The sequence below is a fragment of the Anser cygnoides genome, chromosome 2, assembly GCF_040182565.1.
Source record: "Anser cygnoides isolate HZ-2024a breed goose chromosome 2, Taihu_goose_T2T_genome, whole genome shotgun sequence".
Lineage (NCBI taxonomy): Eukaryota > Metazoa > Chordata > Aves > Anseriformes > Anatidae > Anser > Anser cygnoides.
Genome location: NC_089874.1, coordinates 54,789,334 through 54,803,025, shown reverse-complemented (window position 1 = coordinate 54,803,025; position 13,692 = coordinate 54,789,334).

Genomic DNA, 13,692 nt, shown 5'->3' with positions numbered 1-13,692 from the left:
CACATCCCGTTACAGCGAGGAGCAGAATGTCTAACCAGTGCTCTGCTCAGTGTACGCATTACTTGGGCAATAGTTTGACTGCATCTGGGAAGGCATACTCTACAGTAAGTAGTAGGTAGTAGACTCTCATGTTCTTGAACAGATCACAGCATGAGAAACTTAGAAACCTTACCATCCTCATCATCTTGTCATTATTGCTGATGTACGCTCTTTATCTATGATTAGTTCTTGAATTGTCAATTTCTGCTAAAAAATTCTTAATTGGGAAAGCTCCTACCACTGCTCTTCTGACAGTGTGTTCCTGTTCTAACAGATTTCATCACAGATTTTTTTTCCCCAAAACCTATTAATCTTACTGTTTTCCGAAGTCCCTTTTGCTGTGGTATCTGGGCACTGATCAGCATGATGACTACTGTAACCTCACTATTCTCAATTAAATCACCAAATGTAGATCACCAAGGGTAGTTTCAATCTGATGTGGACATTATTCCTTTAAAAGGGCAGTGGAGGAGCTAACACAAAATTTCAGTGATTCAGCAAACAAAATTCAAAGCTTGTGAAACTGTGGATAAAAGACATATTGCCTGTATATAGGGAAGTAATAGGTATGTCAGATGAAGCAGGCGTGAATGATAGCTGTACACAGAAGGTTGAATGCATCCATAAAGGGTACTGTGAGGACATGCTGTTGGTAGGGGAACGTGTGGGAAGGGTAGTAGAAAAAAGAATGGAAAGGGCCTATGAATACCAAATGATGAATGCCATACTGAATAGCACTTCCCAGTGCTAGAACAGGTCAGAAGAAGGTAGAATGAGGCTAGTGCCTGGCATGAACTGAATTTGTCCCACGATGGTGTAATGGAGGGAGTGCTGACACTCAAGGCTGAACCTGCAAAATCTCAAAGCACCCACACTTGCCACGTGACACACATAGAGTCATGAAAACAACGATTCATAATGTTAACAACAAGCAAGGCAATTGTGCAGGGGAAGGAATAAATGTGGATTTGCAGGCTAGTTGAAGCTCAGAAGTTGGAGTGTTAAAGACCAGACTCATGTGTCCCGGTCACAGGCAACTAAGAGACAGACATCTAATAAATGTGCAAAATCCCACTGATGTTGATTTGTGCGGCATAATGGCTGGATAACTCCAGGAGAAGCACAGCCCTCTCTATCCAACTCCTGCACATCTTTAAAGTGTTTTACACCCACCCCCATCTTGACACTTGGTGGAAGAACCAGTGGTCAGAGCTGCCTGCTAAGCCATATACTTGTAGCCTGGACTGATAGACCCACATGAATCATTGCTTGCTTATATTTTGGATGTAAAACAAAAAGTCCTGGTCCAAAGAATATCACCGTGCAAAAACTCTCAGCCAGTCTAAATTGGTGGAGCGCTGCTAAAGGCAATGAATCTAAGCCCAGTTACATCAGGTTGCATCTGGATTTCAGTCAAGATAAGCAGGAAAAAAAAAGAAGCAGAAATACTGGGATTCTGATGAAAGACTAAAGCCACTAAACCCTAAGTAGTTATTATTACATGGGATTAAACTGACAGTTGACAAGCAGTATGCCAGACATTAGCCTCATTAGTGCTCATCTGTTAGTGGGCTAGTAGAAAGGAAAAAAAAAAAAAACAAAAACAGAACAAAACAAAACAAAACAAAAAACCTGGATAAGTGGAGAGAAACGCAGAGAAAAGCTCATTCAAACACACTTCAGGTCCCTCTAGTTCTTAGCCATGTTGGAGGAATGTTACTGGGGAAAGTCCTTAGTGAGCAACTAATTACCTGTCACACGAACATCCCAGTACTGCAGCTCTGGATCCAGGAATTGGCTTCTGTGTGGCCTCGTATACTCTCAGTCCTCCAGAGAAGTGACTTGCACATTCTTGTCGGGGAGCTGAAAGGCTCTGATTTACGGCCTGGAGATACCACATCCTCATTTGCCAAGTTCAAGCCAACACTTCTTTTAAAAGGATTTAGTTCCTCTTGCACTGCTTGTCCTGGGGAAACTGAGTTTGCAAGCAACCTAGCTTTCATCGAACCACTGAGGCAATCAAACAGGCTCCAAAATGTGCCCTTACCTACTTTACATGAAGAGAAAAAGGGAGGTTTTAGTGTTTCTCAGTCCTTGCCCAGCGACGTGACTGATAATCCCAGTGCGAAGAGAGAAAGGGAGGATGAACTGCTCCACAGAACTGCCCTTCCCTTTCCCTTGAAGGCATCCGGGGCAAGAAGGAGGAAGAGGGGATGGAGTAAATTTGTGCTCTGTCTTCTTCACCCAGTCTTGAGCTGTCAAAGTGGAGGAGTCCCTCATAGACTGCCTCGGACACTCAGACTAGGGCTTGGCAAGGGCTGGAAGAGAGAGTTTAGGAGAGCACATGGACTTTACCCACAGGTCATCCTATTTACACGCTGTCCTCTCTCAGGATAGACAACGTTGCTAGCCTCACCCATACCGCTCTGGTGAGGTGTGTTGTAGGAGTACATAGCTTGTTTACTAGCTCAGCCATGTTTTCCAATCCAAGGTATCAAATGTTGCTGTCAAGTATTTTTAGTCTGAGCTTCTTACTATCCAGTTTACTTTACGTGGTTTCCTTGACTAAAATTAGCGCTAACACAACAATAGCTTTTAGGTGACTCTACTCCGGGATGATTTGTTTAAAAAAGTAGCAACGTTTGATGGAAGTTTGGTGCTTCCATTCCAGGAGGATCTTACAGAGATTTACTGCCCTGTGCTGGGTCTCACTCCTGCTGCGGTGGTACGGTTGTTCTCCACTGTGACACAGCATTCCCCTTCTTCAAGGGCTGTCACAGCAGGCTATCTTTTCTGTTTCAGAGAGAGGCTTTTTTTTTGTTTTGTTTTGTTTTTCTGGGTGGGATTTTTTTTGTTATCATCATCATCATCATTATTTTTTAATACTTTTTGGTAGGTAGAATCAGCTAGGCTAGGATTTGGCCAGAACACTGGAGTGGAACAAGCTTTGTGGTGAGAAAGACCGCAGAGGTTTTCTTCATTCTCCCACAAAATGTCAGGATCTTTGCAGCACGCTCTATGCTGTGCCAGGACGGTGACACCTGCAGGTCTCCTGCCTGTCTTCCTGCCACATCTGAGCAGTGACTCAGAAGGGAGGAGCTCTGCCTGCACTGAATCACCACTGCTTTCTATATTTGTGCTACAAATTTGAAAGTCAGATTTTTGTCAAATATTCTGTTTAACCTGTAAGATCCTAGCCCTGAGGGCTACAGCTTCAAAATATGCAGTAAGTTGTTGCCCTTTTTTTTTTTTTTTTTTTTTTACAGTACCAGTGGAAATTTGAGCATGTTAACACTTTATTGGTGTAGCATCTACATACTCATTGCTGCAACCCAGAAAGATAATGTGGGGATTTCAAGCATTCCTGTAGCCTTCATTGCCCTCAGTTGGAAAAGGCATGACTTTTGTCTTTAAAAAGAAGAAGCAAAAAACCCTTCGGACTTTGTAATGAGAATAAAAATAGTACTGTTTGGCTGGCTTGTGATGTTAGTCCCCTAGTCTTAATTTTCACAGGTCATCTAAGGTGTGAGGTTATGAAGTAGGACACAGAAAACGTGTCATGCTCTAATGCCTCCATTTTCCCCTCTGGAAAGGACCTTTGCTAAGATGCTGCAGCTGTGAGTGTGTTAACAGTGCTGCAGAAGAGCTATCACATTGCCCTTTGGTTAGCCATGTATAAGGATCAACTCGGATTTAATTCCTCCGAATAATTTTCACAGCTTTGAAAAACAGACCCTGTCAACACGAAACAATTTAAATTTCCTGTTAATTGCTTATAAGGCTCAGGTACAGTGCTTGGATTTTCTAAGACACAAAATGTAGACTCTCTTCTGTCCTAAGACATCTAGTCTACCCAGTTAGCATTGGTCAAGGTCTGTTAATTTACACTGTTTACCAATTCAATACTTTTTGAAATCACAGTCTGAGCAAGAATTTTTCTGCGATTTGATCATTTTACCAAGATCTGCTAGGGAGTTTAGCATGGTCAAGTAAGCAAGAATCAGTCTGCTCTCTGACCTGATCTCACACATAGTCATTTCTACAGGGAACTGTAGGTATGTTGTGTTGCAGGGTCTCTCTAGGGAATTTAGGAATAGGCATGAAATGCAAGAGTGTATCTGGGACCTCGGTGAGGTGTGTGCAAAACTGACCTGCTGCTGATCTGTACATATTCTGCCACAGTTCAAAGCACAATAGTAATTTAGGGGCCTAGACACCAATATCACTAAATCAGTATTATGAGAGTAGATTGGATTCCTGCACACTGAAAAACAGGATTTTGCTGCTCTGGCTCTCTAGCTACTGTCATGCGCAGACTGTCATACATTTCATATTATTAGTTGTATTAAATGAAATAATGAGATAACAAAAACTTCATATTAAAGCATATATTTTTTTACATCCCTGGGAAAACACATGGTCATTTTAGCCTATCAGCTATTTCTGTGGTATTTATTTTTCTCTGTTCATCTTTGAAACTCAGTAAGGAAATAAAATACCAACATAAATAAATGAAGAAGAAGGTTTCTCAACGCTAATAAGCTAGACAAAAGAAACAGAACACTAGATAATGTTTACTTATTCATGATATCTTCATGAATGCCATACTTCGGAGGGAAGGGGAGATTTTTGTTCATGCTCGTCTCTCAAGCATGTTAATCATGTTTTATTAAAATGGGGGTGGAAGAAGCTAGCTTGAAAAAGCTAGAGAAGCTAAATGCAACCCAGATTAGAAGTTCATGTGAAATACTGGAGAGTAAGAGTAATTGTTTAAAGTTGGTATTATATGCAAGGGGATAGGAAAATATTTTCCTATTCTTATTTAAGGAGAGGAAATGTTTTTGAAAGGATGCATGCGTGTGTGGTGGGAGTAGAGATTCTGTTCTTGGGGGCACTTGGTTCAGTTCCCTGTTCTGTAAAAATGTCCTGTGTCAGCTTTAGTGGGTTTGTCTGTGCTGTCAGCCTGTGTAATACATATCTTCAACATGTGAGAAGGACCCTAGAAAATAACTGAATTCTTTATAGTGAGTTAACTATGTGTGTAAGTGTTTTTGAGATTTCAGAGTATCTCTGCAGTTCAGATCCATGCCATCTGCCTCTCGCTGCGTCTCTTTTGCATTAGCACGTAGCACTGGGAGTCCTTGCTTGGGGTTTCTCGGTGCCACCGTGACCCTGGAAGTGTCAGGAAAACATTCCTGAAAGTGAACGCTAGGCACCATGCAACAGTTTTCTTGCCTAATTCAAATTTGAGAGAAAAGTACGAAAAGAGAGACACGGGGAAAAGCAACCCCCTGCACCAGCAAGGGATCAGCTGAAATGTCAGATCAGCCCCAGTCAGATGAAACTTCTCAGAGCCCTGTCCCTGCAGCACACCGCGTAGCTTCTCTTAGCACAGATGTCCTAGGGAGTCAGGTTGTGTTTGGCTGTCTTAAAGGCTACGTGTAGCAAAAACACGCGGCACCTCGTAGGAATAGATTCAAGCATACAGCCACTAGAGATGTTTGTACCACCCAGCTAATGTCAGTGCAAGTTATCTGATAGCAGCTCTTAAAACAATGGCAGTTTCCATGCTGTTAGGCAAATGAGGCTTAGAAGAATTAACATATATATATGGTCAATACCACAATATGGAGCAATAGGTGTTTATTTTTCATGGAATGGTTTTGTTGATTTCTTGTGTCCCCAGGATTCCTTTGCATTTATTTATGTTTTCATTACTCTTTTTTAAACAACGTGTGCATTATAAAGCAAAATGTCAGATAACCTTACATTGTAGCTGTCACCCCATTAACAAACAGCTGGTAGTGCCTTTCAGTTCCCTGTCCTACTAAGCTGTCCGACCTTAAAAGACTTCAGATTTTTATGAACCTCTTACTGGCACATGGAAGAAGCTCCTTCTTCAATATAGGACAGGTCTGGTAGCATTTAATTTTACTAGAAATACTTGCGTTTTAAAGGCTGTAAAATAAAGATAATCTATTGCCAAGAGCCTAGCCGTGAGCTCGGAAACCAGCAGGGGCTGATGTGCTGGTCCTGCTGCCGTGGGGCCGATGTGGGTGAGAGGTCACAAGTTTCCTTTGCTCTCTCTGCTGTCCCCAGAAGGTGACTTGGGTCAGGAGGGGCTTGAAAGCTGAAGATCAGAGGGAGGGTAGTCCTGGCAGCTCCAGCATTTTGCTACTCATTTTCTAAGCACCTTATTTCAATAGCTCTTTTGCTAGCCTGAGTTTCTTCCAATAGATTAAAAAATGAAAGAAACCACCACCAAAACCCACACACGCGAAAAACAAACAAACAAACCCCAAAGCTCAACCGTGAATGCAGTGAGTTTGCAAATCAGAGACTAACCATGCGTTTCCTTTCCTCTGGCATCTCCGTCTGGCTCTGCTGCAGTTTTGGTCACGTGAAAGGTGTGCCTTCAGGTTTACAAACCTAACGCATCTCTTGCCTAAACAGGTTCCTCTTTTATTCTCCAAAATGTCACAGAGTAATTGTAATAGGCAGATAAATAAATATACTTGGAGTGGGATCTCTGTCTAAAACCACATATTTGAATAGACATCAGAAACTGTGAAAAGGCATTTAAATGTGAACATTAACCATTTCGTTGCCCATGTAAGACTGGCAATGTCAGGCACAGGGGGTTCTGAAGGCTGATTTCATACAGACTCCTCTCTTCCAACTGATTGATACCAGTGCCTAAAAAAGGCATTATAAGCACATGTACTTTTCCACCGCCTACCCCAGCCCCGATGCGGATTCTTGTCTAACAAGACAGCGATCTAACTTTCCTAACAGTCAGGGCACAGCAAGGATCTCTTTTCCCTACCAGCAATCTGTTTTCATGAAATTTGTACAACCTTAACGGTGGGAACTGACCTCCTCTGCTGCATTTGGTTGACACTGACCAATGGATTTATCTAGTGATTAAAGGGAGGGAAAGAAGTATCTGGACAGACAGACACTCTGACAATATAGCTCTGAGGCTGCTATTTAAAAGAACAGGAAAGTAAAAGCAGAGGGAAACCATGGGCCTGCCCTGGACGTGCCCTCTCATTTGGCAATGGGCAAGACTGGTGTTTGTTTGAAACCATTTTTAAAATGTTGGTTTATCTACTCAAGAAAAGAAATGAAGTGAAAAGAAAGGAAGCTCATACAACCCCGTGTTATCTTTGAGCGCCACCAAAGTGCAGACAAGCTCAGGAAACCTTCTAAGATATCTGCAGCCCACCAAAGACTCTCAATCCACACAGCATGGCATTCGCAAAACTCCAAGGAGGTTGTGGACGCTTTTGGCAAGTTCAATGACTACGCGCAGACATGACTTGGATATTTCTACCGTGTACTGCACGTAGGGTCTCATTTTTGTGATTGACATGGCCAGGAGTGTACTTTGCAGATGGGGCCTGGCAAAGTGTCAGCACCTTTTTATTTTCTATTTTTGCCTAGTGTGGACACAACGGTCAGCCAAGACTGCCTGTTGAAAATATGAGGGTGTTTTGTGCTGTCATTTTTTCTAGTCATGCTCTCAGAGGTGAAGGGGTCACTTTAGTAACAAAATGCAGAGTCAGAGCCCATGGATCCTCGCAGTGTAGCAGAGCCTTTCACCACACCAGTGGAAGATAGGAAGGGGCAAGAAGATGGGAAAATCACGGATCCCAGTTTCAAATTCCTAATAATTTTAAAACCAGCATGAAATACTACTGGAAAGGAATCTTTGTCTAAAATACTCAGACATCACATTTATTGTCTTAATCTGTAGGAACGCATTCAATACAAAACAAACAAAAGAAGCCCAACAACTTTTGCCATCGTTAGGAATGTGGGGAGGCCATTGCTGATTAGCAGCAAAACTACATCCAGGAAATATTTGTTGCCATAGCGACCATACTAAGTTGATTCCTTTTTCTGCTGTACAGAGTTGATTTAATTAATTCAGATATTTATAAATAGCTTCCCGTGGGGCCAAAACTAATGGCTGCAAAGTGAAGTTGTGAAGACTTTGGATGTGCAGCTCTGTGCAGACAGATGGAGACCCTACTTCAGCAAAGCAGTCAGTGTGAGCACGCAGCTTTTAGCGTTATTCTGCATTCAACAGAGTTGTGTGCGCTTAGACTCACACATGTGCTGAAATAGTTTGCTGCAGCTGACAGCAGATCGTGAGCATTTCTGCATTAAAGAGCGTTTTGTTCTGATCTCATTTTCACAGACTCCAGTGGAAGTAAGTTATTAAGTTGTTAAACCATTAGTCATATTTAGGAGTGGCCAGTTGCTTATTTTGCAGTTGCAGTGAACATTACAGAAAATGTGGGCATGCACACCTTTCATGGTTTCATGTTTCTTCCAGTAATCCCCAGCCTCCGTAAGTTGTTCTCTGCAGTCCTTTCTTCCTTTTTTTCTTTTTATATGTATATTTTTTGTTGATGCTAGAGCTAGTGAAATTGTTGAAACACATGCAGTTTATAATGTCCTAAAGCAGTTTTTTAATCTCTTTTTTTTTTTTTCTCCCCTGGAAGTATGCAAATTAAGCATGCAGGATGTATAATTTACAGCATTGCAGTTCCCTTCTGCAGGAAATTCTCTTGAAAGCTTCACCATAGAAAGGTGCCAAAGGTCTTTCAGCTACACAGCATCATTTGCAGAGAATATGAGTTCCACACCCATTGGCTCTGTGTTGTCCCAAGTTTTAGTTCTGCCTTGTAAACACAGTCACACTGTCAGGTTGGGAGAAGGAGTCAAGAGGAAAAGGTTAAGGCATTTACTATTCCTGCTGCTCTTCTGAGGTTTCATCCCCTCCAGTAGAGCATGGCCTATGCAAATGGTTCTCTACACATTTGGCACATCAGGGAGCATTAGCCTGTTATCCAGCGTCAAGGTAGCAAGGGAGAGCTGAAACTGGAGGAACAGAAAGAGAAAAGTCCAGAAGCATCTCAGAAATGACAATGACACAAATGGCGATCTGCAAAGACTAACCAGAAAACTGGTTGTTTCTTTAGCACCTTTAGCATCATCATCCATACTCCTCTCACATTTCTTCAGACCATACTTTGTATCACATATTCGACACCTTTTTTGGCCTTCTTCACTGTCTTTTTTTTTTTTTAATATGGCTTTTGCATTGCAAATTTTTATTTATTTATTTTTTTAATATATAACAGACAGAATCCAGGTGGTACCTCTAAAAGAAAAAGATGATGTGTCTTTTTATTTATTTATTTATTTAAATTAATTTCTTATGCACCTTAGCTTCTCTGAGGTGCAGTTCTCCCTTTCTCCACCCAGAAATTACGTGGTCTTTGCCATTTTCTTAGGCTTACAGAGCCCCAGGCTCTGGGTGCCTCAGATGCATACAGAATGGGAGGACAAGGGAGCTGATCTTCAGAGTTCACTCTGTCACCTGCACTGGGAATCCACAGGTAACACTTAAGACATCCTCAGACTGTTTCTGCAAACTTCCTGTGGCAAAGTCTATGCTATTTGGGCCCCTTATTTCTTTTCACCAAGGCAACACCGGGTGAGGGAGGCTGCTGGTGCAGAACGTCCCCCTTGAAGCTGTGCTGCCGGGGGAGTAGGCCCAGTCAGCTAAGAGACTAAGGCCTCTTCCTGCAGCATTTACTGTGGAATATCCACCAGGTCTGGAGGCCTGGTATCTACTTCCCTTACTTTTCTGTGTCTGTGGGCAACTTCTCTTCATTTTCATGTGCCCAAGTGTTCTGGGAAGGGTTGCAGGGCTCCTCGTGCACAGAGGGGTTTTTCAGTGAGCAGCAGCAGACTCCCCCAGCGCTAGAGTGAAGGCTAGGCAAGGAGGGGCGCCAGGTCTGTCTCTGTCCTCTTCCTCATCCTGTCCCAGGGGAACAAGCACAACAGTGTCTCTCCCAGCAGGAGCCTTTCGGGATGGTCATTTGATAATTCTGAGCTTTTCTGTTCTGTAGTCCTCACTGTAGTTTCCTCTGAGTACAGTTGCATTGAACTTAGTGGGAGATTGTTCAAATAAATAAGTGTCTCAGCTTTTAACCCAGTAAGTTCATGTCTTAAGAGCAGCAATGTCATGACAACTAGCTGCTTCTGTTGTTGGTGCTGTATTTGTCAGGGATTTGGAACTTCTACACCCCAAAATACTGCAATAGGCATGGAAAGCAAGTCCTCCTCTCCACATCTCATCACACCTCTGGGTGAGGAGGGCCTTTTTGTGTCAGAAGCCAAACCAGGCAAAATCAGATGAAGGAGGCAGGGGCAGGCTTTCCTCTGCCTTGGCAAAGCCAGAAAAGGACATGTTGGAGAACCCCTCAGAGGAGGGCCCAGACAATCCCAGAAGGATTAAACGGTGATATACTGTACAGAGTAACCAGAGCCGAACCTGGAAGCATGCAGCCCCACGAAGCGTGGCTCCAGCGCTCTGCGTGCACGAGGCTGTTGTCCATCAGCTCCAGCATGACCCCGTGCACGCTGTTATGACAGCTGTTGGAAACTGTTATGTCAGTGTACCCTTTCGGTCTCTTCAGGAATAGAAGATGCTGTGCTCTTTGGGATTTTTTAATGCCCTGCTTAGTCTGGATCACAAGCTAGTGAGACATTGATAATTTTAACCACATACTGCACAGGCCTATTTGTTTATATTGCTGGCACATGCTCTCGCATTTTGGCAACGGCTTCCAGAGGAAGCCTATGCTGAAAGTGACTGGAATAACTTCTCCTTATTTACACCTTTATCTTCCCTTCTTCTGAAGAACATTACTGAATTATCACTGTTTTCTTTCAAACAAAATTTCTCTCTCTGAAGTTTCCTTTTGGAACTGTGTTATTTCTTCCCAGTGCGTTTGTAAAGAACTTTTGTAATTTCATAACAAATGCATTAAAAGCTGTTTCAGCTCCCAAACCTGCACAAATCTACAGCGATGACAATTTTACGATTGCATTCCGTGCTTTTCTACCCCTGTTGCTGTTTGATTTTCAGAGAGAAAGGGAGAAGCTAAATATTTATACAAGGGAAGCTGAATTTACATGATAAATAAACAGAAAAAGCAAAGAAATAATTCCCCCTCTGCTCTTTAAGTTTCAGTAACACTGTGTGTATGCTGTTTCAAAAAGAAGTGTGCCTCCTACCCTTGTCCCAGCTTCAGCAGACATCCCTTTAACTGCTCCTACTCCGTTTAAGTCCTTTGCATAAAAGAAAAAACTCCCATTGTGTTTCAGAAATTCAATATAATATGGAAGCCAGATAGGCTGTATTTTTTTCTTTAAAAAAAAAAAAGAGAGAAAAAAAAGAAAAAAAAAAAGAGAGATGTCTCCTGGTTAACTTTAGTATGGCACGGAAATTTGATTATCACTTGTTGACAGGCATGCAGGTCATGTCAAGTGTTTCTGATGTGTCTATTTTAAGTTAAACTAGAATTTGTATTTTGATTAAGAGCGAGTAAAAATACTTGGACAATAGATAAGTCTTCGTCTGTGAATGAAAATTGGAATATTCAAGTTATGGTCAGGCAGGCTTCTATTAGGGATGTGAGGCTTTGGTTGAGTCACTGCCCACATGTCCTAATTTTGTTTTAAAAAAAAGAAACGAAAGAACCCACACTATCCTCCCTCCTGTTACTTTGAAAGAGAGAAACATGATCACAGCAACACAGTAGAATTAATGTGAAGTTACTTGTGAAAGATAACTGGAGATTTTCTCCTTGCGCAATTTTAATCCAGCGGCAAAGTATCCACCTCCTTCTATGTAACCTTCTCTGTTTTCTATTCCACAAGCCTGCATTTCTGAGCCATCGTACCATGGCGTAAGCTTCAACTGTTAACTACACCACAGGTCGTGGCTCCTTCAGCTTGCATCAGGAACTAATTCAACCGGAGTCAACAGCTGAGACCCAGAATGGAGCTGATGTGTGGTCACGAGCAGCTCTCAGGTGAGCTTTCGTCATGCCTTCAGGCCTTCAGCAGCAGCAGGAGCATGGCGCAGCCCTTGTGAGCCTCCAGCAGCTGGCTGAAGCTCCACATCCCTTGGTCTGAAACTAGGAGTTTCGTCCCTGCATAGGGTTTGTAAGGTTAGGAGCGAAGTACAGAGCACAGTTAGAAGCCATTTTTCCGTGCCGATATTTGGGGTCAAGGGCTCACCAGAAGTGGAGTCCCAGTCTGAAATGGGGTCATGACCAGAAAACATTTGAAAATGGCTAACAAGGATGCTAGGTTTGAGAGTCATCCTTGGTAGAAGAAATGTTAAGTGTTGCTTTCCAAGCAATTGACATGTGAAGTCTGGAGGCACGGATTGCGTTGGTCAGTATTCAGCTCGCTCCTTTTGGAAGCAGGCTGGTTGCTGGAAGAAAAAAAATCGTCTGAAGATCTGAATGTTTCTGAAGAGGGGGATGCTGAGACTTTGCTGGATTCAGTGCCTGTTTAGTCTGCACCCAGCTCTGAGCTGAAAGGCAACACTTGTGACAATACGTTTTCTTCACCGCGGAGACAAATGCACCTCCTGAGGGAAAAACAGTTGCTTTGACATTTCAGGCTGGGAAACCTGTCCTTGACACATGCACAGGCCCTGATACATGATGTCTTGGCATCGCGTACTCATGGCTGTCTGGGAGGCTGGCACCGTCCCTGCTCAAAGGCAGTGGCATGCCAGCAGTGCAGTGGAGCAGGTCCCCAGAGGAGATGTTTGCACTGGGAAGGCAGCAGAGCCCTGCAAATGCTCTCTCTGTCATAGGAGATCTGTTCTCTGTGTTAGCCGGGGTGCTGTGCACTTGCTTACACACGGTAACATATTTATGTTAGGAAAAGCCCCAATGGAGCAGGAAAAGAAGAAACCGAGCTTATGTTATGTTGCGGCTGCCAGCAGTCACAAACTGCACCGTGGCAGGAAGCTGAGTGTGAGAATCAACTGTTTTCAGACTTCTTCTAGGAGCTGCAGTCTTGATTTGTAGAGCTGCCAAAGACCTGCAGCTCTCCTACTTTCAGCTGGATGGGGGAGTAGCCATTCTGGAAACACATCCAGAGGATTTAAAATCAAGGCCCTGGCTAGTAACAGCACCGCACAACTAAATATCGGTGCCCAAAGGACTAGGGAGCAGGAAGCGCAGAAAAAAGTGACTGGCCAGAGAGCTTACTATGCTGGAACATAAATCATTAATATGAGTGACAATGTGAAACACAAAAAAGGGAACATTCCCGTTTTACAATCTTACTATGGTGGTTCTGCATCCATAGTCACCGTTTCATAACACTGCCTGGCCAAGACTACGTTAAAACTCAATCCCAAGAAATGTACTCTTGGCTCAGTGGAGGCGATGAGGCTCTGATAGTTACAGGGAATTCAATACAGCCAGCTCTACTGCCTGTTTGTGCATCTTCACCCTTAGTAATTCTCCTTCAGCAAAATAAGTGCTTATTCACTAGCTGATCACAGAGCTGAGAGGTTATAGGCCCATAAAACCAGAGGACACTAAGAGATGATCTGCACATGTGACAGACGAACAATCATGTCCAAACACAAGCTATGCCATTAGTATTGCTTACTTTTAAAGCGCTATTCTCCCTGCATTGTTCTCTCTCCTTAACAATTAGTCATTCAGGCTCTTGAGAACTTTAGTACAATAATCCGTACAAGCTCATCAAGCAGATCTCACACAATCACAGTGTTACATACAAGATTTATAAGACAGG